Source organism: Arachis ipaensis, chromosome B10 (assembly GCF_000816755.2).
Source record: "Arachis ipaensis cultivar K30076 chromosome B10, Araip1.1, whole genome shotgun sequence".
Classification (NCBI taxonomy): domain Eukaryota; kingdom Viridiplantae; phylum Streptophyta; class Magnoliopsida; order Fabales; family Fabaceae; genus Arachis; species Arachis ipaensis.
Window position 1 is genome coordinate 30,549,080 of NC_029794.2, and position 25,378 is coordinate 30,574,457.

Here is a 25,378-nt window from a genome sequence, read left to right on the forward strand (position 1 = left end):
GTGCCAGTTTGGGCGTTCAACTCTGGTTTTGGATCCTTTTCTGGCGTTGGACGCCAGATTTGGGCAGAAAGCTGGCGTTGAATGCCAGTTTACGTTGTCTATTCTTGGCCAAAGTATGGACTATTATATATTTCTGGAAAGCCCGGGATGTCTACTTTCCAACACAATTGGAAGCGCCCCATTTCGAGTTCTGTAGCTCCAGAAAATCCACTTTGAGTGCAGGGAGGTCAGAATCCAACATCATCAGCAGTCCTTCTTCAACCTCTGAATCTGATTTTTGCTCAAGTCCCTCAATTTCAGCCAGAAAATACCTGAAATCACAGAAAGACACACAAACTCATAGTAAAGTCCAGAAATGTGAATTTAACATAAAAACTAATGAAAACATCCCTAAAAGTAACTAGATCCTACTAAAAACATACTAAAAATAATGTCAAAAAGCGTATAAATTATCCGCTCATCACCGGGCGCATAGCGTCTCATAATCTCAGTACAATTACATTTCAGTGGTTTTCAGAAAACATTTTCAGTATACATGGATCCATCATCTCATTCAGAGTCCTTGACTCATCGCAACCACTATCAATTCACATTCCAGTTCTAAACTCTACAGTTCATCATTTCTCATGTCACATACCAGTCTACCTTCACACGCCATCAAACCATCCTCAGTACACCCGAAACCTTAGCCTCCGTTTTCTAATTTTTCATAATAATCATCAACTAAAACCCTTAGGTTATTTCCCATGTTCTTATGCTCAAAATCAAGCCCAAAAGTCTGAAAATGGTGTTATAGAAACTTACAATCTTGTTGGAAAGGTGAAATAATTGAAAACAAAGTTTAAAATTGAGAAACAGGGCGTGTGCGTGCGCACGCCCATAAGAAGTTTTAAAAAGTGTGCGTACGCATAGAGGTGTGCGTACGCACAGGTACCAAAATTCATAATGTCTGTTCGCTCGCACAACCTGTGCTGGCGCCCTCAACAGACTGGCCTTCCCAACGTGTTCGTGCGCACAGGGCTGTGCGTACGCACAGGTCTGTGCGTGCGCACAGGTTAAAATTTTTGCAGAGGTGTGCGTGCGCACAAGGCTGTGCGTACGCACATACCAGAAATCACAAAATTTTGCAACTTTGCAGAATTTCAGATTTTTACACCAATCTTTGAATGATCATAAATCCCTCTACAAAATTCTAAATTTTACAAACTTTATATCGATTCGAAGATTTTTCAATAAACTTTAATTCTAAACAACTTTCAATAAATTTTGAAAACCGAAGCAAAAGTTATGATCAGACAAAGTTCACCAAAAACCAACTTTTATCCAAACTCACAAAAATCTCAATTTTCCAACCTTCATAACCCAAACCAACCAAAACTACATTAACTCTATCCCATATCAGATTTTACCATTTTCCATACTTCAACTTACCACTCCAATATATATAACCATCATTTCACGTTATCAAGTACATAATAATACCCTTACTAACCATCATTTTCATCAATTATCAATATCAATCTCCAAAATCATGCTATCAACATCAATATAGCCATTTATCAATCATTCCAAATCATCAATTATCATGCATTATCATTGCAACACTTTCACCAACATAACCAAGGCTCATCAATTCATCATAATTTATTATACCTTATCATTCAACAACTCAACAACCATTTTAATTCAAACCTATCCTATGGGCTACTAGCCTAAGTGTCCATGAATATTATATACTACATAGAGGAAATCGAAACCATACCTTGGCCGATTCCCAATATGTCCTTAACCCCAAATGAGCACAATGACCATCAACAAGCTTTCCAACACAATCCAAGCGACCAACAAGTTCCAATAGCTCCCAAACTCACAATTATTCAAGCTATATATACATAAATCATCACAAATTAACCTAGAGTTTCATTTAAACATAATCTCACAAGGGTTTAATGTCTCTTACCTTGTCCCACAGCTTTGGTAGCCAAAATTCAATGCTAAGCAAGGATTAGAGTGAACCTAAACATCCAAAATCACAAAAACTCATTTAATCAAAAGCCCTAAAAACTCAAAATTTTAAAGAGAAGAACTGAGGGGGATTCGAGCTATTCTTACCAGTTTGTTGGGTGAGTGATAAACCACTATTTTATGGTTTATCTTGTGCTCAATTGAGTGGTTTTTATCAACTCTTTACCTACTTATTCATACTATTTGCATGTTTTATATTTTCCTTCCTGATTTTGTGCTATGATTGAAAACATGCTTCTTGGAGCTTTAAATTTGCTAATATTAATCCTCTCTTATTACCATTAGATGCTTTGATATGTGTGTTAAGTGATTTCAGAGATTACAGGGCATGAATGTCTTGGAGGATGAAAAGGAAGCATGCAAAAGTGGAAGGAATACAAGAAGTTGGAGAAATTGCTAAGCTGTCCAGCCTGACCTCTTCGCACTCAAATGGCTATAACTTTAGCTACAGAGATCCAAATAATGCAAATCTAGTTGCGTTGGAAAGCTAACGTCTGGAGCTTCGATTTGATATATAATATGCCATATTTGCTCTGACGATAGGCGACGCGAACGTGTGCTCCACACGGACGCGTCGCAGTGACGAAAATCAGCGTGGCAGATTTCTTCTCCAGCGATTTCTGGGCTGTTTTTGACCCAGTTTTTAGCCCAGAACACACAGATTAGAGGCTATAAAGTGGGGGAATACATCTATTCATACCAAGCTCACAATTCATAATTTTTAGGATTAGATGTAGTTTTTAGAGAGAGAGGTTCTCTCCTCTCTCTTAGGATTAGAATTAGGATTTATATTAGGATTTAGAATTTCAACTTCTTCTCAGGTTCAATGTTCCTTTAATTTATTTTCTACTTCTATTCTATTACTTTAATTGTTATTTATCTTTTCAATTTGTCTTATGAACCATTCATGTTATGATTTTCTTAATTAATATTATTTGAGGTATTTCAGATTTAAGATTGCTTTGCTTTATTTATATTGATGCTTTTAATTCAATTTAGATATTTTCCTCCTTTTGGCTTTGGTTAAGTAATTGGTAACGCTTGAGTTATCAAATAAAGTAGTGGTTGAAATTGGGAGTTGCTCCAATAACTCTAGTCTTTCTATAAGAATTGACTAGGACCTGAGGATTAAGCTAATTAATCCACTTGATTTACCTTCATAGTTAGAGGTTAACAAAGTGGGATTAAAATTCAATTCTCATCACAATTGATAAGGATAGGACTTCCAGTTCTAATACCTTGCCAAGAGTTTATTTTATTATTACTATTTTATTTTTCTTATCATTTAACATACTGGTTTCTTACTTTCAAAACCCCTAATTTACAAGACTCATAACCAATAATAAGAACACCTCCCTGCAATTCCTTGAGAAGACGACCCGAGGTTTAAATACTCGGTTATCAATTTTTAAGGGATTTGTTACTTGTGACAACCAAAACGTTTGTAAGAAATGACTTTTGTTGGTTTAGAAGCTATACCTACAACGAGAATTTATTCTGAATTCTAGACCACGCAAAAGTTCCTCAGTTCTTTCAAAATGGCGCCGTTGCCGGGGAATTGCAAACGTGTGCCTTATTATTAGTTATTGTAAATATTTGCTTTTTGATTTGTTTTTATTTTTATTTTTATTTTTGCTTTTTCATAAATTAAGAGGTTATTGGTTTTTATTTAGTTATAAAAAAAATTTCAGATTTTTATTTTAAAATTTTTATCTTATCTTATCTTATTTCAAAAATCAAATTTCAAAATTTAAATTTAAAAATTTTCAAAATTTAAATTTAAATAACCTTTTAATTTAAATTTGTTTTTATTTTCGTTTTTAATTTTTATTAGCTACCATGAATTCTCACCCCTCTCGATTTGAGTTTGGTTCTAAATCTGTTGAAAGGAGTGGAAGCAATAACAGGAATATGCATCAAGGTCTAAGTAATCAAAGATGGATGGAGCCAAGAGGATCTGATCAACCCTTTAGGCAATAACACCCTCCAAGATATCATGGGCAAGGACCACTCTACAATGCATACCAAGCTGATAGATATGGTGGACCCCCTTGTAATTACCAACAAGCCCCACCCTGTGCTTATAGACCATCCTCTCAACGTAATTTTGAACCACCAAACTCACAAGCCCCTTTACACCATTTACCTCCATATGACCCTAACCCACATCCACCATACCAACCACCCTATGAACCGAATGAGCCATACATAGATCCACCCCAACCTCCATTGGATAACAATACACTCATCTCTAACATCATTGGTCTCACCTCTACACTCTAAAATCTTATATCCCGCATGAACCAACCATCTACCTCCAATATTCAACCCTCAAGCTCTAGTGCACTTCCTTTTCAACCACATAATGATCTTTTCATTCCATCACCACCCTCCATGGAATAGCACCCACATCCATCAATCCAAGAGCAAGATGATCCCAATTATGCTATTGATATGGAACAGGAAAGAAGGAATCATCTTCGCGAATCAATACTTCATAAAGAGCTAGAGGAGGCCCTACGGGTAAAGGTAGGAGAGACCCTTAAAGATGAAAGAGTAGTTGAAAGGAGTTGTCATGGAAAGAAAACCATCGAGGATGAGTACGATTTTATACTTAAATAACTGGACAAAGCAGCAATTATTAAAAAGGAAGAAGTGGTTGCAGACTTAAGAGATGCTGTACCTCCATGGAAAAGTCAAGACATAGAGCCTCCTTCCAAGACGGTTCAATTTGATGTTGAGGAGGCTGTACAACTTCCAAGGCATGTCATGGTTAAGGACTTGGAAGAGGTCGATCAAGAGATGGAGATTCAAGAAAAAGAAGCACAACCACCCATGCCCTTGGTGAGCAATGAAGAAGAGATTGATGAAGAACTGAAGATTGATGGTTTAGAAGTTATAGTAAACTCTCGTTGCAAGTATAGTTACTAAACCAAGCAATCAACCTTTCTTACAAACGTTTTGGTTGTCACAAGTAACAAACCCCTTTAAAATTGATAACCGAGTATTTAAACCTCGGGTCATCTTCTCAAGGAATTGCAGGGAGGTATTCTTATTATTAGTTATGAGTCTTGTAAATTGGGGGTTTTGAAAGTAAGAAAGAAGTATGTTAAATGATAAGAAAAATAAAATAGTAATAATAAAATAAACTCTTGGCAAGGTATTAGAACTGGAAGTCCTATCCTTATCAATTGTGATGAGAATTGGGTTTTAATCCCACTTTGTTAACCTCTAACTATGAAGGTAAATCAAGTGGACTAACTAGCTTGATCCTCAGGTCCTAGCCAATTCCTATGGAAAGACTAGAGTTATTGGAGCAACTCCCAATTTCAACCACTGCTTTATTTGACAACTCAAGTGTTACTAATTACTTAACCCAAGCCAAAAGGGAGAAAATATCTAAATTAAATAAAAAAACATCAATATTAATAAAGCAAAGCAATCTTAAATCTGAAATACCTCAAATAATATTAATTAAGATCATAACATGAATGTAGCATAAGCCAAATTGAAAAGATAAATATCAATTAAAGTAATAAAATAAAAGTAGAAAAATAAATTAAAGGAACATTGAACCTGTGATGAAGAAGAAATAATCCTAAATCCTAAAACTAAATCCTAAGAGAGAGGAGAGAACCTCTCTCTCTAAAAACTACATCTAAAACTAAAAATTTTGAATTATGAGCTTATTATAAATGGATGCATTCCCCCACTTTATAGCCTCTAATCTGTGTGTTCTGGGCTGAAAACTGGGTCAAAAACAGCCCAGAAATCGCTCGTTGCGAATTCAAACACGCTGATTTTTTGTCAATGTGACGCGTCCGTGTGGAGCATACGTTCGTGTCACCTATCGTCAGGGCAACTATGACATATTATATATCAAATCGAAGTCCCGGATGTTAGCTTTCCAACGCAACTAGAACCGCATCGTTTGGACATCTGTAGCTCAAGTTATGGCTATTTTAATGCGAAGAGGTCAGGCTGGACAGCTTAGCAATTTCTCCAACTTCTTGTATTCCTTCCACTTTTGCATGCTTCCTTTCCATCCTCTGAGCCATTCCTGCCATGTAATCTCTGAAATCACTTAACACACATATCAAGGAATCTAATGGTAATAAGAGAGGTGGTGCACAAAATTGTGATCATCAATGGCGCCAACAACTTGGTACGCACAATTGTAATCTCAACTATTTATCACAACTTCGCACAACTAACCAGCAAGTGCACTGGGTCGTCCAAGTAATAAACCTTACGTGAGTAAGGGTCGATCCCATGGAGATTGTAGGCCTGAAGCAAGCTATGGTCACCTTGTAAATATCAGTCAGGCGGATTCAAATAGTTATGGAGATTTGATAATTAAAACATAATTGAAATATAAACTAGGATAGAGGTACTTATGTAATTCTTTGGTGAGAATTTCAGATAAGCGTATAGAGATGCCTTTCGTTCCTCCTGAACCTCTGCTTTCCTACTGTCTTTATCCAATCATTCCTACTTCTTTCCATGGCAAGCTTTATGTAGGGCATCACCGTTGTCAATGGCTACATCCCATTCTCTCTGTGAAAATGGTCCAATGCGCTGTCACTGCATGGCTAATCATCTGTCGGTTCTCGATCATACTGGAATAGGATTTACTATTCTTTTGCGTCTGTCACTACGCCCAGCACTCGCAAGTTTGAAGCTCGTCACAGCCATCCCTTCCCAGATCCTACTCGGAATACCACAGATAATGTTTATACTTTTCGGATCTCAAGAATGGTCATCCATGGGTTCTAACTTATACCACGAAGATTCTAATATCTCGGACTCGGTCCTCTGTATTAGATATCTAAGAGATACTCATTATAGCTTGTTTGCATGTAGAACGGAAGTGTTTGTCAGGCACGCGTTCATAAGTGAGAATGATGATGAGCGTCACATAATCATCACATTCATCATGTTCTTGGGTGCGAATGGATATCTTAGAGAAGGAATAAGCTTGAATTGAATTGAAAAACAATAGTACTTTGCATTAATTCATGAGGAACAACAGAGCTCCACACCTTAATCTATGGTGTGTAGAAACTCTACCGTTGAAAATACATAAGTGATAATGGAGTTCATTGGTCTTGGCCCCAGAGGGGGAACCAGAAGAACCAACCTCTGAATACAGTAGTAAAAAGTCTTATTTAAACTAAACTAGTTACTAGGGTTTACAGAAATGAGTAAACGATGCATAAATCCACTTTCGGGGCCCACTTGGTGTGTGCTTGGGCTGAGCATTGAGCTTTACACGTGTAGAGGTCCTTCTTGGAGTTGAACGTCAGTTTATAACCTATTTCTGGCGTTTAACTCCACTTTGCAACCTGTTTCTGGCGTTTAACTCCAGAATGCAGCATAGAACTGGCGTTGAACGCCAGTTTGCATCGTCTAAACGCGGGCAAAGTATGGACTATTATATATTTCTGGAAAGCCTTGGATGTCTACTTTCCAACGCAATTGAGAGCGCACCATTTGGAGTTTTGTAGCTCCAGAAAATTCAATTTAAGTACAGGGAGGTCAGAATCCAACGGCATCTGCAGTCCTTCTTCAACCTCTGAATCTGATTTTTGCTCAAGTCCCTCAATTTCAGCCAGAAAATATCTAAAATCAGAGAAAAACACACAAACTCATAGTAAAGTCCAGAAATATGATTTTTAATTAAAAACTAATAAAAATATACTAAAAACTAACTAAATCATACTAAAAACTATGTAAAAACAATGCCAAAAAGCGTATCCGCTCATCACAACACCAAACTTAATTTGTTGCTTGTCCCCAAGCAACTGAAAATCAAATAGGATAAAACAAAGAGAATATACTATAAATTCCAAAATATCAATGAAACTTAGCTCCAATCAGATGAGCAGGACTTGTAGTTTTTTGCCTCTTGAATAGTTTTAGCATCTCACTTTATCCATTGAAGTTCAGAATGATTGGCATCTATAGGAACTCAGAGTTCAGATAGTGTTATTGATTCTCCTAGTTCAGTATGTTGATTCTTGAACACAGCTACTTTATGAGTCTTGGCCGTGGCCCTAAGCACTTTGTTTTCCAGTATTACCACCGGATACATAAATGTCACAAACACATAACTGGGTGAACCTTTTCAAATTGTGACTCAGCTTTGCTAAAGTCCCCAATTAGAGGTGTCCAGGGTTCTTAAGCACACTCTTTTTTTTGCTTTGGACCTTGACTTTAACCGCTCAGTCTCAAGCTTTTATTTGACACCTTCATGCCACAAGCACATGGTTAGGGACAGCTTGGTTTAGCCGCTTAGGCCAGGATTTTATTCCTTTAGGCCCTCCTATCCACTGATGCTCAAAGCCTTGGATCCTTTTTATTTACCCTTGCCTTTTGGTTTTAAGAGCTATTGGCTTTTTGCTCTTGCCTTTTGGTTTAAAGAGCTTTTCGCTTTTTCTGCTTGCTTTTTCTTTTTCTTCCCCTTTTTTTTCGCTATTTTTTTTTCTGCAAGCTTTTGTATTCACTGCTTTTTCTTGCTTCAAGAATCATTTTTATGATTTTTCAGATTATCAAATAACATTTCTCCTTTTTCCTTATTCTTCAAGAGCTAACATATTTAACATTCATAAACATCAACTTCAAAAGACATATGCACTGTTCAAGCATTCATTCAGAAAATAAAAAGTATTGCCACCACATCAAAATAATTAAACTAGTTTCAAGGATGAATTCGAAACCATGTACTTCTTGTTCTTTTGTTTTTAAAACATTTTTTATTCAAGAGAGGTGATGGATTCATATTCATAACTTTAAGGCATAGACACTTAAATACTAATGGTCATGTAATAAGACACAAATATAAATAAGCATAAAGATCAAAAAATCGAAAAACAGGAAAATAAATAAACAAGGAGATTAAGGAATGAGTCCACCTTAGTGAGGGTGGCGTCTTCCTCTTCTTGAAGAACCAATGGTGCTCTTGAGCTCCTCTATGTCTCTTCCTTGCCTTTGTTGCTCCTCCCTCATGGCTCTTTGATCTTCTCTAATCTCATGGAGGATGATGGATTGCTCTTGGTGCTCCACCCTTAGTTGTCCCATGTTGGAACTTAATTCTCCTAGGGAAGTGTTGATTTGTTCCCAATAGTTTTGTGGAGGAAAGTGCATCCCTTGAGGCATTAGTAGTTATGGAAAAACAAAAAGCTATGCTTTTTACCACACCAAACTTAAAATGTTTGCTCGTCCCCGAGCAAAAAAAGAAAAAAAGAAGAAGAAAAAGAAGAAAATGGAGGAGATGGGGGAAGAAGATATATTCGGCCAAGGGAAAGAAGAGAGGGTTGTGTTGTGTGAAAATGAAGAAGGAATTAGGGGTTTATATAGGAGTGGGGGAGGGGTTTAGGGTTCGGCCATTAGGGTTGGGTTTGGGAGGGAAAATATTTTGAATTTGAAGGTAGGTGGGGGTTTTTGGGAAAGAAAGGATGGATGTGAGTGGTGAAGAGGTAATGGGGAAGAGTGATTGAGTTGATTGGTGAAGGGTATTTGGGGAAGAAAGTCATGAAAAGGTGTGAAGAGGAGAGAAGAAGGGTAGGTGGGGATCCTGTGGGTCCACAGATTCTGAGAGAATCCTGTGGGATCCATAGGTCTTGAGGTGTCAAGGTTTTTTCATCCCTGCACCTTTTAGACGTGCAAAATGCCCTATACATGCAATCCTGGCGTTTAACGCCAGTCTGCTGCCTGTTTTTGGCGTTAAACGCCACTTCCATGCTCTGTTCTGGCGTTTAACGCCAAGTAGATGCTTGTTTCTGGCGTTAAACGCCAGCTTGGTGCCTGTTTCTGGCGTTAAACGCCAGACAGATGCTTGTTTCTAGCGTTTAAACGCCAGACTGCTCTCCTCCAGGGTGTGCTGTTTCTTCTGCTATTTTTCATTTTGTTTTTTATTTTTCAGTAGTTTTTGTGACTTCACATGATCATCAACCTAAGGAAAACAGAAAATAACAATAGAAAATAAATAAATAACATTGGGTTGCCTCCCAACAAGCGCTTCTTTAATGTCAATAGCTTGACAGTGAGCTCTCATGGAGCCTCACAGGTGTTCAGAGCATTGTTGGAACCTCCCAACACCAAACTTAGAGTTTGACTGTGGGGGCTTTGGTTGACTCTGCAGTAAGAGAAGCTTTTCATGCTTCCTCTCCATGGTTACAGAAGGAGATCCTTGAGTTTTAAACACAAGGTTGTCCTTATTCAGTTGAAGGATCAATTCTCCTCTATCCACATCAATCACAGCTCTTGCTGTGGCTTGGAAGGGTCTTCCAAGGATGATGGATTCATCCTCATCCTTCCCAGTATCCAAGATTATGAAATCAGCAGGGATGTAAAGGCCTTCAATCTTTACTAGCACGTCCTCTACTTGTCCATAAGCCTGTTTTCTTGAGTTGTCTGCCATCTCTAATGAGATTCTGGCAGCTTGCACTTCCTCTGTCTTGCTTCAATCTTTACTAGCACGTCCTCTGTCTTGCTTCAACAATCAACCCTCAAGCTCTAGTGCACTTCCTTTTCAACCACATAATGATCTTTTCATCCCATCACCACCCTCCATGGAAGAATACCCACATCCATCAATCCAAAAGCAAGATGATCCCAATTATGCTATTGATATGGAACAGGAAAGAAGGAATCATCTTCGCGAATCCATACTTCATAAAGAGTTAGAGCAGGCCCTACGGGTAAGGGTAGGAGAGACCCTTGAAGATGAAAGAATAGTTGAAAGGAGATGTCATGGAAAGAAAAACATCGAGGATGAGTACAATTTTATACTTAAACAACTGGACAAAGCAGCAATTATTAAAAAGGAAGAAGTGGTTGCAGACTTAAGAGATGTTGTACCTCCATTGGAAAGTCCAGTCACAGAGCCTCCTTCCACGGTGTTTGATGTTGATGTTGAGAAGAGCGTACAACCTCCAAGGCAGATCATGGTTGAAGATTTTGTAGAGGTTGATCAAGAGGTAGAATATGTCAAAGAAGAGCACAAGGGAGTGGAGCTTGAAATTACCTTGCCAAAGTTGTTGGAAACCCCTCCCCCTAAGTTGCCATCATCCTTCACAACATTCAAGTGGGTAAAATTCATATCCCTTAGCTTTCTAATCCCACTTGAATATGGGCTACTGGAGACGGATAGTCAACTTAGAGCTCTTTGTGGCATTAAGAGTAAGAGGAAGATGGCCAGTGGTAAGAATTGTCCTGCAAGGTTCATCATGGTTGGAAGCTTTAAGTTTAAATGCAAAGGTTGGTGTAAAGCTCAATTGAATGGGTCTAGGAAGTTGTTTGGACGCTTCAGTGAGAATTCTAAAGCTGAACCACCCGGATGGAATCATGATAATCAACTTAAAGACGGGTGCAAAAGCAAGATTTGGGACCCCGAAATTCATCCCGGTAATCAACACTCTTGGGGCCTTGTCACTTGCTTTAACTTACTTGAAGGCTTTCTGCACCTAGTTTGGGACCCCGGAGGTTACTGGAGATACAAACATTAGTGGAGATTCCTGGATGAATACAAGCATAAGCCACCATAACAGGGAGCTCACCAAATGTCCAACTTAAGGACTCTAACTAAAAATGCTAGGTGGGAGACAACCCACCATGGTATAATCGTTCCTTTTTCATTTTTATTTAGTTTTATTTATTTTTGAGTTTCATTTTATTTTATTATATTGAACCTGGAGTTTTGCATCACATTCATATTAACAATGCATTCTGTATATTTTTTTTCAGACTTAAAAAAAAAAGGGATTTTCGCACGCAACGCGACAGCGTCGCCGACGCGTCCGCGTCGTATGTGCGTTTGGAAGAAATGAAGATGAACAGAGAGTCACGCGAAAGCGTGGCTGGAGGCGCGCTAATGGCACAAATTGATCCACGCGACCGCGTCGCTGACGCGGCCACGTCATTTGAAAAATAGCTTCCCCACGCGTCCGTGTCACCCACGCAAACGCGTGGCTCTGTGGAATCGACGTAAATGGGTGTATGGCAGAAAGTTGAGCTGGAGTTGGGCTGGACTCGTGCTGGAAGCCCAAGCCTCACCACGCAAACGCGTGCCCCACGCGTCCGCGTCATTTTTTAAAGATGGCCATTCACGCGATCGCATGCCCCACGCGATCGCGTCACCCAGATTTTTGGCAAAAGAGTTTCGAACAGAGAGTTGCACGACCGCGAGGCTGCACTCGCGCCAATCGCACAAAACAGGCTACGCGATCGCGTGACCTACGCGTCCGCGTCACCTGACCTTATCACGCACCACGCGACCGCGTCACAAGTGGCGCACAGAATATCCAGATCAGCCAATTTTCTTATTTTTTTTCTTCTCTAATCCTTATTTTTCTTATCTTTTCTTATTTCTTTCTTCTTCCTTTCTTATCTTCTTTCCCTTCTCATTCTTCTTATTTTTCTTTTTATTTTATTTTAATTTATTTGCATACTTTCATTCATTGCATTATTTTCATTGATATTAGAAATTTATTTGGGTCATTATTTCTATATTTTACTTGTGAATTATTAGAGGAATTATTTGACAATTATATATATTTATTTTTAAAGGGTTACTTGCATGTTCAATTTATTATTTTCATTAGATTATTTATCATGCATGCTATGTATTTGTGAAAACGCCCGTATGGCATTGTGCACTGCTTTTCAGTATCTTTCATCCTACTACTCTGAATGCCTGCTTTTCACAAAACCCTTTTTCATATCATATTCATTCAATATAATTGTCATTACAAACATGTTGCTAGTTTGAAAGACTTGGTAATCTAACTTGGACATTGAATGCTTGATCTATGCTACTCATGCCTTTGCCTGCATGCCAATAAACACCTTGCATTCAATTGTTATCATATGCACTAGCTATTTTTCATTGATGACTTTTCACATGTACTCATGAGCGTGTGTTAATGTCATTCTTCTTTATTGTGCATTGATTACCACCTTTCCTGCTCTCTTCCTTGCTCTAACCCTTAGCTTTATAAGTCACTTTCTTTTTCCCTTTTCAGGATGACCACCAAGAAGGGTAAAGAGAAAGCTACTCCCAAACTACCGATAAGGAAAGGAACAAAAAGAGCCCCAGCTGAGGAACCACAACCCCCGTCCACCTGCAAATCTCAGCATGCACCGAGGACGGTGCAATCTTTAAGTGTGGGGAGGTCGATACCGATCTTCATGGGTTAGTACCTTTCTGTTTCAACACCAATGTTTAAATTTTCTTAGTTAAATTAGTTACTGCAATTGCATATTTGATTGCATATTTATTTGATTTTGTGCATTTAGTTACTACTTGGTTAAAGTAATAAAATTCTTTTAAGACCCTCTCTTTGAAAATTTTCACTAATTTAAATTGAAAAATTTTTTATGTTAAAACTTGTTTGAAGTTGTAATTGGAACATAGTTTAAAAAGTTAAGAACACACAACCTGTGAGATTTTGAGCTTATTTGCATGGTTAAATTATTTAACCATAAATATTTTATTCTTGTGTGTTTTCTTCTCTATGATTTTAATCTATATTTTGTTCCAATCTATATGTCCAATATTTAGTATATTTACATGTTTGCATATGATTGAGGCCATTGTTTGATTTTAGCTCACTTATCCCAAAATTAGCCTACCTTTTACATCACCCTTGTTAGCCCCCTTGAGCTTTTAAATCCCCTCTGTTTTATAACCACATTACTAGCCTTAAGCAGAAAAACAAAATAAGAATCCCAAGTTGAATCCTTGGTTAGCTTAAGATAGATATTGTGTAAAATTTAAGTGTGGAAAATTTTATGGGAACATGGGATGATATGAAAAAGTAGGGAATTAAATTGAATAAGTTATTTGAAAATTTGGGAAGCATGCTCATGTGAAATCAAAATAATTAAATTACCATGTGCATTGAAGAAAAATATATTAACTAATTAAATAAGGGGATACAAAAAAAAAAGAAGAAGAAAAGAAAAATGAAAAAAATACCCCAAATGCAAAATAAAAAAATCAATGCACATGGGACAAAATTCAAAAATAAGTTTGATACATGAGCATGTAATACAAAAGTGGAAAAAATTTTGGGTAGCTAGGTAAAGTAATTTTAAATTATATAAAGTATGTATATGTTAGATGAGATCTTAGACTAATTAAGGATTCACTTTGTTAGTTCACTTAGCCTTATATATATATACCCTCACCCTTACCTTAGCCCCATTACAACCTTGGAAAGACCTCATGATGTTTGCATATTAAATTTTTGTTGATTGGTTAGATGAAGAACAAGGTTTAGAAAGCATGACTAGAGAAGAGTAGAGTGAATAACCCTATACACTTGAGAGATTAGAGTGATATACACTTCCAGTGAGGGTTCAACGCTTAAATTCTATGTTCCCTGCTTTCATGAGCTGTCTTCTTACAAGTTCACTTGCTTTTTATTGTCTGATTTGAATTAGTAGAAATTGGTTTGTATTTGTCTTGGAGAACTTATTTACTCTTAACTAAGTAAGTAAAAGCATTTAGCATTTAGTTGCATTCATAGGTTGCATTTCATATCATTCCTCTTCATTTTTATAGCTTCTCTTAAGCTTAGCATGAGGACATGCTAGTGTTTAAGTGTGGGGAGGTTGATAAATCACTATTTTATGGTTTATCTTGTACTCAATTGAGTGGTTTTTATTAACTCTTTACCCACTTATTCATACTATTTGCATGGTTTTATATTTCCTTCCTAATTGTGTGTTTTGATTGAAAACATGCTTCTTTGATCTTATATTTGCTTATTATTAATCCTCTCTTATTACCATTAGATGCCTTGATATGTGTGTTAAGTGTTTTCAGATATTATAAGGCGGGAATGGCTTGGAGGGTGGAAAGGAAGCATGCAAAAGTGGAAGGAATACAAGAAGTTGGAGAAATTGCTAAGCTGTCTAGCCTGACCTCTTCGCACTCAAACAGCTATAACTTTAGCTACAGAGATCCAAATGACACAGTTTTAGTTGCGTTGGAAAGCTAACGTCCGGGGCTTCGATTTGATATATAATATGTTATAGTTTTTTTAACGCTAGGTGACGCGACCGCGTGATCCATGCGGCCGCGTCGCAGTGACGGAAATCAGCGTGTTTGAATTCTTCTCCAGCGATTTCTGGGCTGTTTCTAACCCAGTTTGCGGCCCAGAAAACACAGATTAGAGGCTATAAAGTGGGGGAATACATCCATTAATAAAGAGGCTCTCATAATTCACTTTTCATGTTTTAGATGTAGTTTTAGAAAGAGAGGTTCTCTCCTCTCTCTCTCTTAGGATTAGGATTTAGGACTTCTCTTAGTTTTAGGAGTGACTCTCGATCCCAAGTTCAATGTCCCTTTCTATTTACTTTTGCTTCTATTTTTATTGACTCTAATGCTTTTATTTGTATTTGATTTATGTTGCCCAATTGGCTTATGAACTTTTCCATGTTAGATTTTACTGCTTTGAATGTATTTTATTTGAGGTATTCCAGATATTTAGGATTTTAATTTAGCTTTCTACATTCTTGGCTTTGGTTAAGAAATTAGTAACTCAGGAGTTATCTTAACTCAACATAAGTGATAATTGTTATCTTTGCTAATTGAACTGAACTTCGATAATCCCAATCTTTCCTCAGGGATTACCTAGGATTTGAAGATCAAACTAATTAGTCACTTGACCTTCCCTTGCTCTAGTAAAGGTTAACTAAGTGGAATCAAGAGTCAATTTTCATTATTGTTGATAAGGATAACTGGGCTAGGACTTCCAATTTCTCATACCTTGCCAAAAGTTTATTTTACAGTTATTTATTTATTTTAATTGCAATTTAAATTAACTGCTCCCTATTCTCAAAACCCCAAATTTACAATCTCCATAACCAATAATAAGAACATACTTCCCTGCAATTCCTTGAGAAGACGACCCGAGGTTTACATACTCGGTTATCAATTTTAAAGGGGTTTGTTACTTGTGACAACCAAAACGTTTGTACGAAGGGATTTCTGTCGTTTTAGAGACTATATCTACAACGCGACTGTTTTTATGAACTTCTTTACTGGCAAAAATCCCAACGTCAGGCACGCCTCCATCCACGCTCTTGCATGACTCTCTGTTCACTTTTCTTTTCTCCTAATGCACTTGTGACGCGGACGCGTCAGCGACGTTACCGCGTCGCGTGCGTGCTTCCTTTTTTTTAATGCAAAATGCAGATTGCAATGCTAATATAAATGCTATGCATGATTCCAGGTTCAATCAAAACTCAAAAACAGACTAAAATTAAAACTGAAAAAGGAACGATCATACCATAGTGGGTTGTCTCCCACCTAGTACTTTTAGTTAAAGTCCATAAGTTGGACATTTGATGAGCTCCCTGTTATGGTGGCTTGTGCTTGAACTCATCCAGGAATCTCAACCAATGTTTGTAATTCCAGTAGCCTCTAGGATCCCAAACAAGGCACGTAAAGCCCTTGAGCAGTTTTAAACAGGTTCTCAGGCTTCCAGTGTGCTGAATGTCAGAACAGACTCCAGGATCCCAAACTTTGCTTTTACACCCGTCTTTGTGTTGATCATCATGATTCCATCCGGGTAGCAAGCAATCTGAATTCCTACTAAAGCGGCCAAACAACTTCCTAGACCTATTCAGTTGAGCCTTACACCAACCCTTGTACTTTAATTCGGAGCAGGCAACCATATTGAACCTTGCTTGACAACTCCAACCACTAACCATCTTCCTCTTACTCTTAATGCCACAAAGAGCTCTAAGTTGACCATCCGTCTCCAGTAGCCCATATTCAAGCAGAATTAGAAAGCTAAGGGATATGAATTTTACCCACTTGAATGTTGTGAAGGATGATGGCAACTTAGGGGGAGGCATTGTTAACGAATTTGCAAGCTCCACTCCCTTGTGCTCTTCTCTGACAACTTCTACCTCTTTGCAAGTTTCTTCAATATCAACCTCTTTCTCTTGGTAGCTTTCTTCCAATTCAATCTCTTCTTCATTGCTCACCAAGGGCATGGGAGGCTGTGCTTCTTCTTCTTTAATCTCCATATCTTGACCAACTTCTTCCAAGTCCTTAACCATGACATGCCTTGGAGGTTGTACACCCTCTTTAACATCAAATTCAAACTCCTTAGAAGGGGGCTCTATTACTTGAAGTTCAAATGGAGGTTCTGTATCTCCTAAATCTTCAACCAATTCTTCTTCTTTGATAATTTTGGCTTTCTCCACTTGTTCTAGTACAAAGTCATGTTCCTTACTATTCACTGGAGTTTCTAGTATCTCCTTCATGCTACGTTCTTCATTAGATTTCCCACATGAAGCCATGGGGGTTCCCTGAATGTTCGAACGTTTGGAAGGTAATTGATTTATTGCTTGGTCCAGTTGGCGAAGGGTTGCATTAAGTCTTTCCATTGCTTCCTTAAAACGCTCCGTTGATTCTTGAGGTGATGGATATGGACATGGTACATAGGAAAGTGGTGGTTCTTGGGAGTAATCGGATTAAAATTGGGGTGGTTCTAGATATGGTTCATATGGCTCATAAGGTGGTTGGTCTGGTGGATAAGGGTCAGGGTCATATGAGGGTGTTTGGTGGTAAGGGGATTGTGAGTATGGTGGTTCGAAGCTATGTTGAGAGGATGGTCTATGAGCATAGGGTGGGGCTTGTTGGTAATTACAAGGAGGTCCACCCTATCTATCAGCTTGGTATGCATTGTAGAATGGTCTTTGTCCATGGTATCCTGGAAGGTGTTGTTGCCTAAAGGGTTTATCAGATCCTCTTGGCTCCATCCATCTTTGATTGCTTAGACCTTGATGCATATTCCTATTATAGCTTCCATTCCTTTCAACAAAATTAGAACCAAACTCAAAGCGAGAGGGATGAGAACTCATAGTAGCTAATAAAAATTAAAAACGAAAATAAAAACAAATTCAAATTAAAAGGTTATTGGAATTTAAATTTTGAATTTGAAAATTAAATTTTTGAAATTTGAAACTTTAAATTTTGAATTTTAAATTTTTGAAATTTGAAATTTGAAATTTAAATATTGAATTTTGAAATTTGATTTTTGAAATAAGATAAGATAAGATTTTGAAAAAAATATGATTTTAATTTGAATTTTGAAATTTAAATTTTGAAATTTTTTTAATTTTGAAAATTGAAATTTGAAATTTTGAAAATTGAGTTTAAAATTTTGAATTTTTTGAATTTAATGAGGAAAGAGAAAAACAATAAAATGACACCAACTAAAAATTTTTAGATCAAAACGAAGAAAACAACTAAGAACAACTTGAAGGTCAAGATGAACACGAAGAACAACTTGAAGATCAAGATGAACACCAAGAACAAATTTTTGAAAAATTTTTAATAACTAAATAAAAACCAATAACCTCTTAATTTACGAAAAAAGTAAAAATAAAAACAAATAAACAAGCAAAAAGCGAATATTTACAATAACCAATAATAAGGCATACGTTTGCAATTCCCCGGCAACGGCGCCATTTTGAAGAACTGAAGATTGATGGTTTAGAAGTTATAGTAAACTCTCGTTGCAAGTATAGTTACTAAACCAAGCAATCAACCTTTCTTAAGAACTGAAAGTCCTATCCTTATCAATTGTGATGAGAATTGGGTTTTAATCCCACTTTGTTAACCTCTAACTATGAAGGTAAATCAAGTGGACTAATTAGCTTGATCCTCAGGTCCTAGCCAATTCCTATGGAAAGACTAGAGTTATTGGAGCAACTTCCAATTTCAACCACTGCTTTATTTGACAGCTCAAGTGTTACCAATTACTTAACCCAAGCAAAAAGGGAGAAAATATCTAAATTAAATCAAAAACATCAATATTAATAAAGCAAAGCAATCTTAAATCTGAAATACCTCAAATAATATTAATTAAGAAAATCATAACATGAATGTAGCATAAGTCAAATTAAAAAGATAAATATCAATTAAAGTAATAAAATAAAAGTTGAAAAATAAATTAAAGGAACATTAAACCTGTGATAAAGAAGAAATAATCCTAAATCCTAAAAATAAATCCTAAGAGAAAGGAGAGAACCTCTCTCTCTAAAAACTACATCTAAAACTAAAAATTATGAATTATGAGCTTATTATGAATGGATACATTCTCCCACTTTATAGCCTCTAATCTGTGTGTTCTGGACTGAAAGCTGGGTCAAAAACAGCCAAGAAATCGCTCGTTGCGAATTCAAACACGCTGATTTTTTGTCACTGCGACGCGTCCGCGTGGAGTACGCATTCGCGTCGCTTATCTTTAGGGCAACTATGGCATATTATATATTAAATCGAAGCCCCGAACATTAGCTTTTCAACGCAACTGGAACCGCGTCATTTGGACCTCTGTAGCTCAAGTTATGGCTGTTTTAGTGCAGAAAGGTCAGGCTGGACAGCTTAGCAATTTCTCCAACTTCTTGTATTCCTTCCACTTTTGCATGCTTCCTTTCCATCCTCTGAGCCATTCCTACCCTGTAATCTCTGAAATCACTTAACACACATATCAAGGCATTGATAAACCCATATTTTATGATATATTTTGTGCTTAGTTTGAGTGATTTATTCAATCCTTCACCCACTTATTCATATTAATTGCATGGTTTTACTTTTCCTTCCTTATTATGTGATGTATGTGAAAAACATGTTTCCTATGCTTTAAAATTAATTATTTTAATTACCTTTATTTCCATTCGATGCCGTGATTAGTGTGTTGAATAGTTTCAGATCTTCTAAGGCAGGAGTGACTCAAAGGATGGAAAGAAAACATACAAAAATGGAAGGAAAGCACAAAACAGAGTTTTTGGAGAAATTGGCATCCACGCAATCGCATGGATGACGCGGCCGCATGCCAAGCGCGAAGAAGCAGCGACGCGGCCGCATGACTGACGCGACCGCATGCCTCGAGCGAAACACATATGATGCGGTCGCATGACTGACGCGACCGCGTGACAAGGAAAACTCCGAATGACGCGACCGCGTGACCCACGCAGATGCGTGATAGAGGCCACGCACCAGAAATTGCAGAAAAGGCTCCCAGCGAATTCTGAAGCCCTTTTTGGCCCAAATGCAAGTCCAGAAGGCATAGACCAGAGGTTATGAAGTGGGGGAATGCATCCATTCATGGGAAAACTCCACTTTAGTTAGTTTTCATGATTTAGATTTAGTTTAGAGAGAGGTTCTCTCCTCTCTCTTCTCTCTTAGGATTAGGATTTAGGATTTCTCTTAGTTTTAGGAGTGACTCTCGATTCCAGGTTCAATGTTCCTTTACTATAAGCTTCCCTTTCACTTTTTATTCATTCCATTACTTTAGTTGGTTATTTGATGTTGCAATTTAATTTATGAATTCTTCCATGTTACAGATTATTATTTTGAATTAATGTTAATTGAGGTATTTCAGTTTAATATTGCTTTCTTTTATTTACATTATTGTTATTCCCATCTGAAGACATTTTTATTCCAGTAGATTTACTTTTTCTCCTTTTGGTCTTGGTTAAGAAATCAGTAACTCAGGAGTTATCAAACTCAAACATGAATGATAATTGTTATCTTTGTTAATTAAACTGAACTTCAATAATCCCAATCTTTTCTTAGGAAATAAATAGGACCCGAAGATCAAACCAATTAATCCCTTGACCTTCCTTTATCTTAGTAAAGGTTAACAAAGTGGAATTAAGATTCAATTCTCATCATCATTGATAAGGATAACTAGGATAGGACCTCCAATTTCTCATACCTTGTCAAGAGTTTATTTACAGTCATTTATTTATTTTACTTGCCATTTAAATTGCTTGTTCTTAATTTACTTTAATTGCTAATTAAACTATCCACTCCTCATTCTCAAAACCCCAATTTACGATCTCCATAACCAATAATAAGAACATACTTCCCTGCAGTTTCTTGAGAAGACGACCCGAGGTTTGAATACTTCGATTATCAATTTATTTAGGGGTTTGTTACTTGTGACAACCAAAACGTTTGTATGAAAGGACTTTTGTTGGTTTAGAAGCTATATTTGCAACGAGGATTTATCTGGAAATTTCTAGACCACGCAAAAGCTCTCTCATCAGGCATCTAATGGTAATAAGAGAGGATTAAACATAGGAAACTTAAGGCCAAAGAAGCATGTTTTCAATCAAAGCACATAATTAGGAAGGCAAATGTAAAACCATGCAAATAGTATGAATAAGTGGGTAAAGAGTTGATAAAAACCACTCAATTGAGCACAAGATAAACCATGAAATAGTGGTTTATTAAATGAACTGGAAGAAAGCTACCAAGAGGAAGAGGTTGATATTGAAGAAACTTGCAAAGAGGTGGAAGTTGTCAGAGAAGAGCACAAGGAAGTGGAGCTTGCAAATTCGTTAGAAATACCTCCACCTAAGTCACCATCATCCTTCACAACATTCAAGTGGGTAAAATTCATATCCCTTAGCTTTCTAATTCCACTTGAATATGGGCTACTGGAGACGGATGGTCAACTTAGAGCTCTTTGTGGCATTAAGAGTAAGAGGAAGATGGTCAGTGGTTGGAGTTGTCAAGCAAGGTTCAATATGGTTGCATACTCAAAGTCTAAATGCAAAGGTTGGTGTAAAGCTCAACTGAATGGGTCTAGGAAGTTGGTTGGCCGATTTAGTGAGAATTCAAATTGCTTGCCACCCGGATGGAATCATGATGATCAACAAGAAGACGGGTGCAAAAGCAAGGTTTGAGATCCTGGAATCTGTTCTGACATTCAACACACCAGGAGCCTAAGAATCTGTTTGAAGCTGCTTAAAGGCTTTACGTGCCTAGTTTGGGATCCCAGAGGTCATTGGAATTACAAAAATTGGTGGAAATTCCTAGATGAGTTCAAGCGCAAGCCACCATAACAGGAAGCTCATCAAATGTCCAACTTAAGGACTTTAACTAAAAGTGCTAGGTGGGAGACAACCCACCATGGTATGATCGTTCCTTTTTCATTTTTATTTAGTTTTATTTTTTTCGTATTTTATTTTATTTTATTGTATTGAACCTGGAATTTTGCATAACATTCATATTAGCACTGCATTCTGCATTTTACATAAAAAAAAACACGCATGTGACGCGACAGCGTCGCTGACGCGTCCGCGTCACAAGTGCATTAGGAGAAAAGAAAAGTGAACAGAGAGTCACGCGAGAGCGTGGCTAGAGGCGTGCCTTTGGCACAAATTGATCCATGCGACCGCATCGCCGATGCGGCCGCATCATTTGAAAAATAGCTTCCCCAAGCGTCCGCGTCACCCACGCGACCGCGTGGCCCTGTAAATCGACGTAAAAGGGTGTCTGGCCGAAAGTTGAGCTGGAACGTGGCTAGACTCGTGCTAGAAGCACAAGCCCTCTCACGCAACCGCGTGCCCCACGCGTTCGCGTCATTTTTAAAAGAAAGGCCAATCATGCGATCGCGTCAATCACGCGATCGCGTCACCCAGATTTTTGGCAAAATGCATTTAAAACAGAGAGTTGCGCGACCGCGCGGCTGCCCTCGCGCTAATGGCACAACTCACTCCACGCGATCACATGACCTACGCGTCCGCGTCACCTGATAATTATTGCACACCACGCGACCGCGTCACTCACGCGTCCGCGTCGCCTACACCGCACAACTTATCCAAATCAACGCCAATTATCTTATCTTTTCTTTTCTAATCCTAATTTCTTCTATCTTTTCTTCTTTCTTCTTTCTTTCTTACTTACTTCTTCTTCATCTCTTTAATTTAATTTATTTGCATACTTTCATTCATTGCATTTTAATCTTGTGCATATTTTTATTTTCTTTTCTAAATTTATTATTTTGACTGTTTTCACTTTTTCTCGTGCAGCACCGGGCAGACTTAAACCGGTTCAAACGGTTCGACTGCTGGTTCGTGATCTTTCACGGTTTTTCACAGAAAACACATTTTCTGACTCAGAAAGACCTATTGAGTCCAAAAATCATATTTAAATCCTCTGATTCTTGTTCTAACTTTTTAGATTCTATTTTGGGGCAATTAATTACTTAATTAAATAGTTAATTAAGCTCGGGTCTTACACAAGCAAGTATATAGAAAATCAAGCAACTTATTCTTACAGCAACGGTGAGAAGGAGCTGTCGGTGGCGACAACGAGCTCGGCGATGTGAATGAGCAGTTGGCAAAGCAGTGTAGCGGACCAGTGAGATCTGAGATATGAAATTTGAGAAGAAGATATGAGAAAAAGATCTGAGACCAGTTGGCGACAACGAGGCTGTGGCGTTCTGAGATCTTAGATGCGAAAGAAGATCTGAGAAGAAGACTATGGGGAAACAACTTCGAGATCTGAGATCTAAGGTGAGTGCAGCTTATCTTCGATTCCATTGAAGAGGAAGCAACGATGGAGGGTGAAAATGACGGTAGCTATTGAGAGAGGATCGGATCCGGAGGAAATGAGGGAGATCAGAGATAGAAGGGATGAGAGCGAGCCGTCTGTTTCAATAAGCCAGGGTTATTGTAATTTTTCATTTTATATATGTGTAATAACGGTGGTTCAAAACCACCCTAATCACCAGAACCGCCACCAAATACAAAGCCAATTATGGTAGCAATAAAAAATACCATAATATCCGGACACTACGGCAGTTCTTTAAAACTGCCGTAATATCAATGCCATTTTAAACCTTTTTTTTGTAGTGAGCAAAGAGAACTTGAGGATATAATCATTATGATCAATTGTAGCAAAATATAACACTAGCAACAAACAATTACAATAACTTCAGCACAACAAACCCTAAATAACAACAAAGAAATTGTAAGAGAAAATATACAGTAGAAGAACAATCAAATACTCACTACTAGTGTTCAATATTATGGTTGAAAGAGAAGAAATGGTTACCAAAAAGAGGGGATTAGGGTTTGCACTCACAAAAGAGGGAAAAAGAAAGGACAGCGTGGGGATAAAGATGGCGAACTCGAACAGCAATAGTGAACGAAGAATTCGAATCATGACAGTGATGTACGGAGAACGGTGAACTCAAACCGCGATGGTAATGGACAGCGAACGGCATACTCGAACTGCGATAAGGGAACAGTGAACAACGAACTTGAACCACGACAGTGAATGGCAAACTCGAACCACGATGCGAGAACAGTGAACGGTTGACTCGAACCACGACGGTGAGCGAAAAGCGGCAAACTCAAACCACAACGGTGAACTTGAACGACAAACTCGAATCGCAACTGTAAACTTGAATGGCGAGTGGTTGTTACTTTCTCATCTCTTCTTCTCTCATCTCCATGACTGTAGCATGAACAGATTTTTGTAAAAACAGAGTAAAAGAGAAAGGGTGAGACTATAAGAGAGATGCTACAGTGATGGTTAAAAAATTATAAGTATAAATGTCACTATATTAATGAATAGAGACCCTTAAAATAAGGGTCACAGATCAAGTGTAACTATACGTTGAATTTGGTGTTGTGATAATAGTCCCTAAGTTCACAAAAATTTCACCATAACAATCCTTCACATATAATATCGTGTATTGAAATTAGTCCTTGTATCATACTATCACTAACCTATACCAATTAGATTACAAGTATGGAAGACATATACCCTACTATCACGTAAGCATTTTCGGAAAAGAAGTGAAGTTAGAGGAGTACCTTTTGTATATAAAAAATAAAGCTCCATCCATGGGTCATGTAGTCACCAAAATCTTGGTATAGCAACTCTAGGAACCACATCCAGTTCTCCTTGTTCTCCGCATCCACAATTTCCCATGCAATGATACATATGTGATGGTTAGCATATTGTTCAACAGCTGATATGATTTGCCCACCAAAAATAATCTTTAAGAAAGCAATGTCAAATCCAATTAGTGGATGACACTTAGCCTTAAAACCAATCTTGTACCCATTTAAACAGACGTACATTTTTTCAAAAATTACATCACCACTAAGCAAAGGGTTTGTGTGTAAAAACCTGAGAAAATTAAATTAAGTAAATTAATTAATTAAAGCTACGTTAATTGGGATTAAGACATTCGAAATATGTAAAAATATTAGAAGTTATAATTTAGAAATATAACGGTAAAATTTGGATTAAGAAAATTAAATTGAGCGCAAAAATATAATTATTTTGGGAAAAACACATACTGGCATTAAAATTGTCCGTACTGTCTTAAATCTGTCCAGTACTGCGAGTGAAAAAAATTGAAAATATAAAAATAATGAGAAAAATATTTAGAATAGAAAATGAGATACTTATTTCAAAAGTTTGGCTCAAGGTTAGACCAAACAAGTCAAAAATCACCAAATAGACCCATGTTGGGTCCAAAACCTAATCCCAAGCTCATAACTTAATGAAATTCAG

At 37.5% G+C, this 25,378-nt stretch overlaps 1 long non-coding RNA gene across 1 annotated transcript in view; it reads right to left on the reverse strand.

Moving 5' to 3' along the window:
- LOC107624317 overlaps positions 1 to 23,332 on the reverse strand; it is a 29,924-nt gene extending 6,592 nt beyond the window's left edge. The window contains exon 1 of the long non-coding RNA XR_002355309.1: positions 23,114 to 23,332. This is a non-coding gene — a long non-coding RNA (uncharacterized LOC107624317). The remainder of the gene's footprint in view (positions 1 to 23,113) is intronic.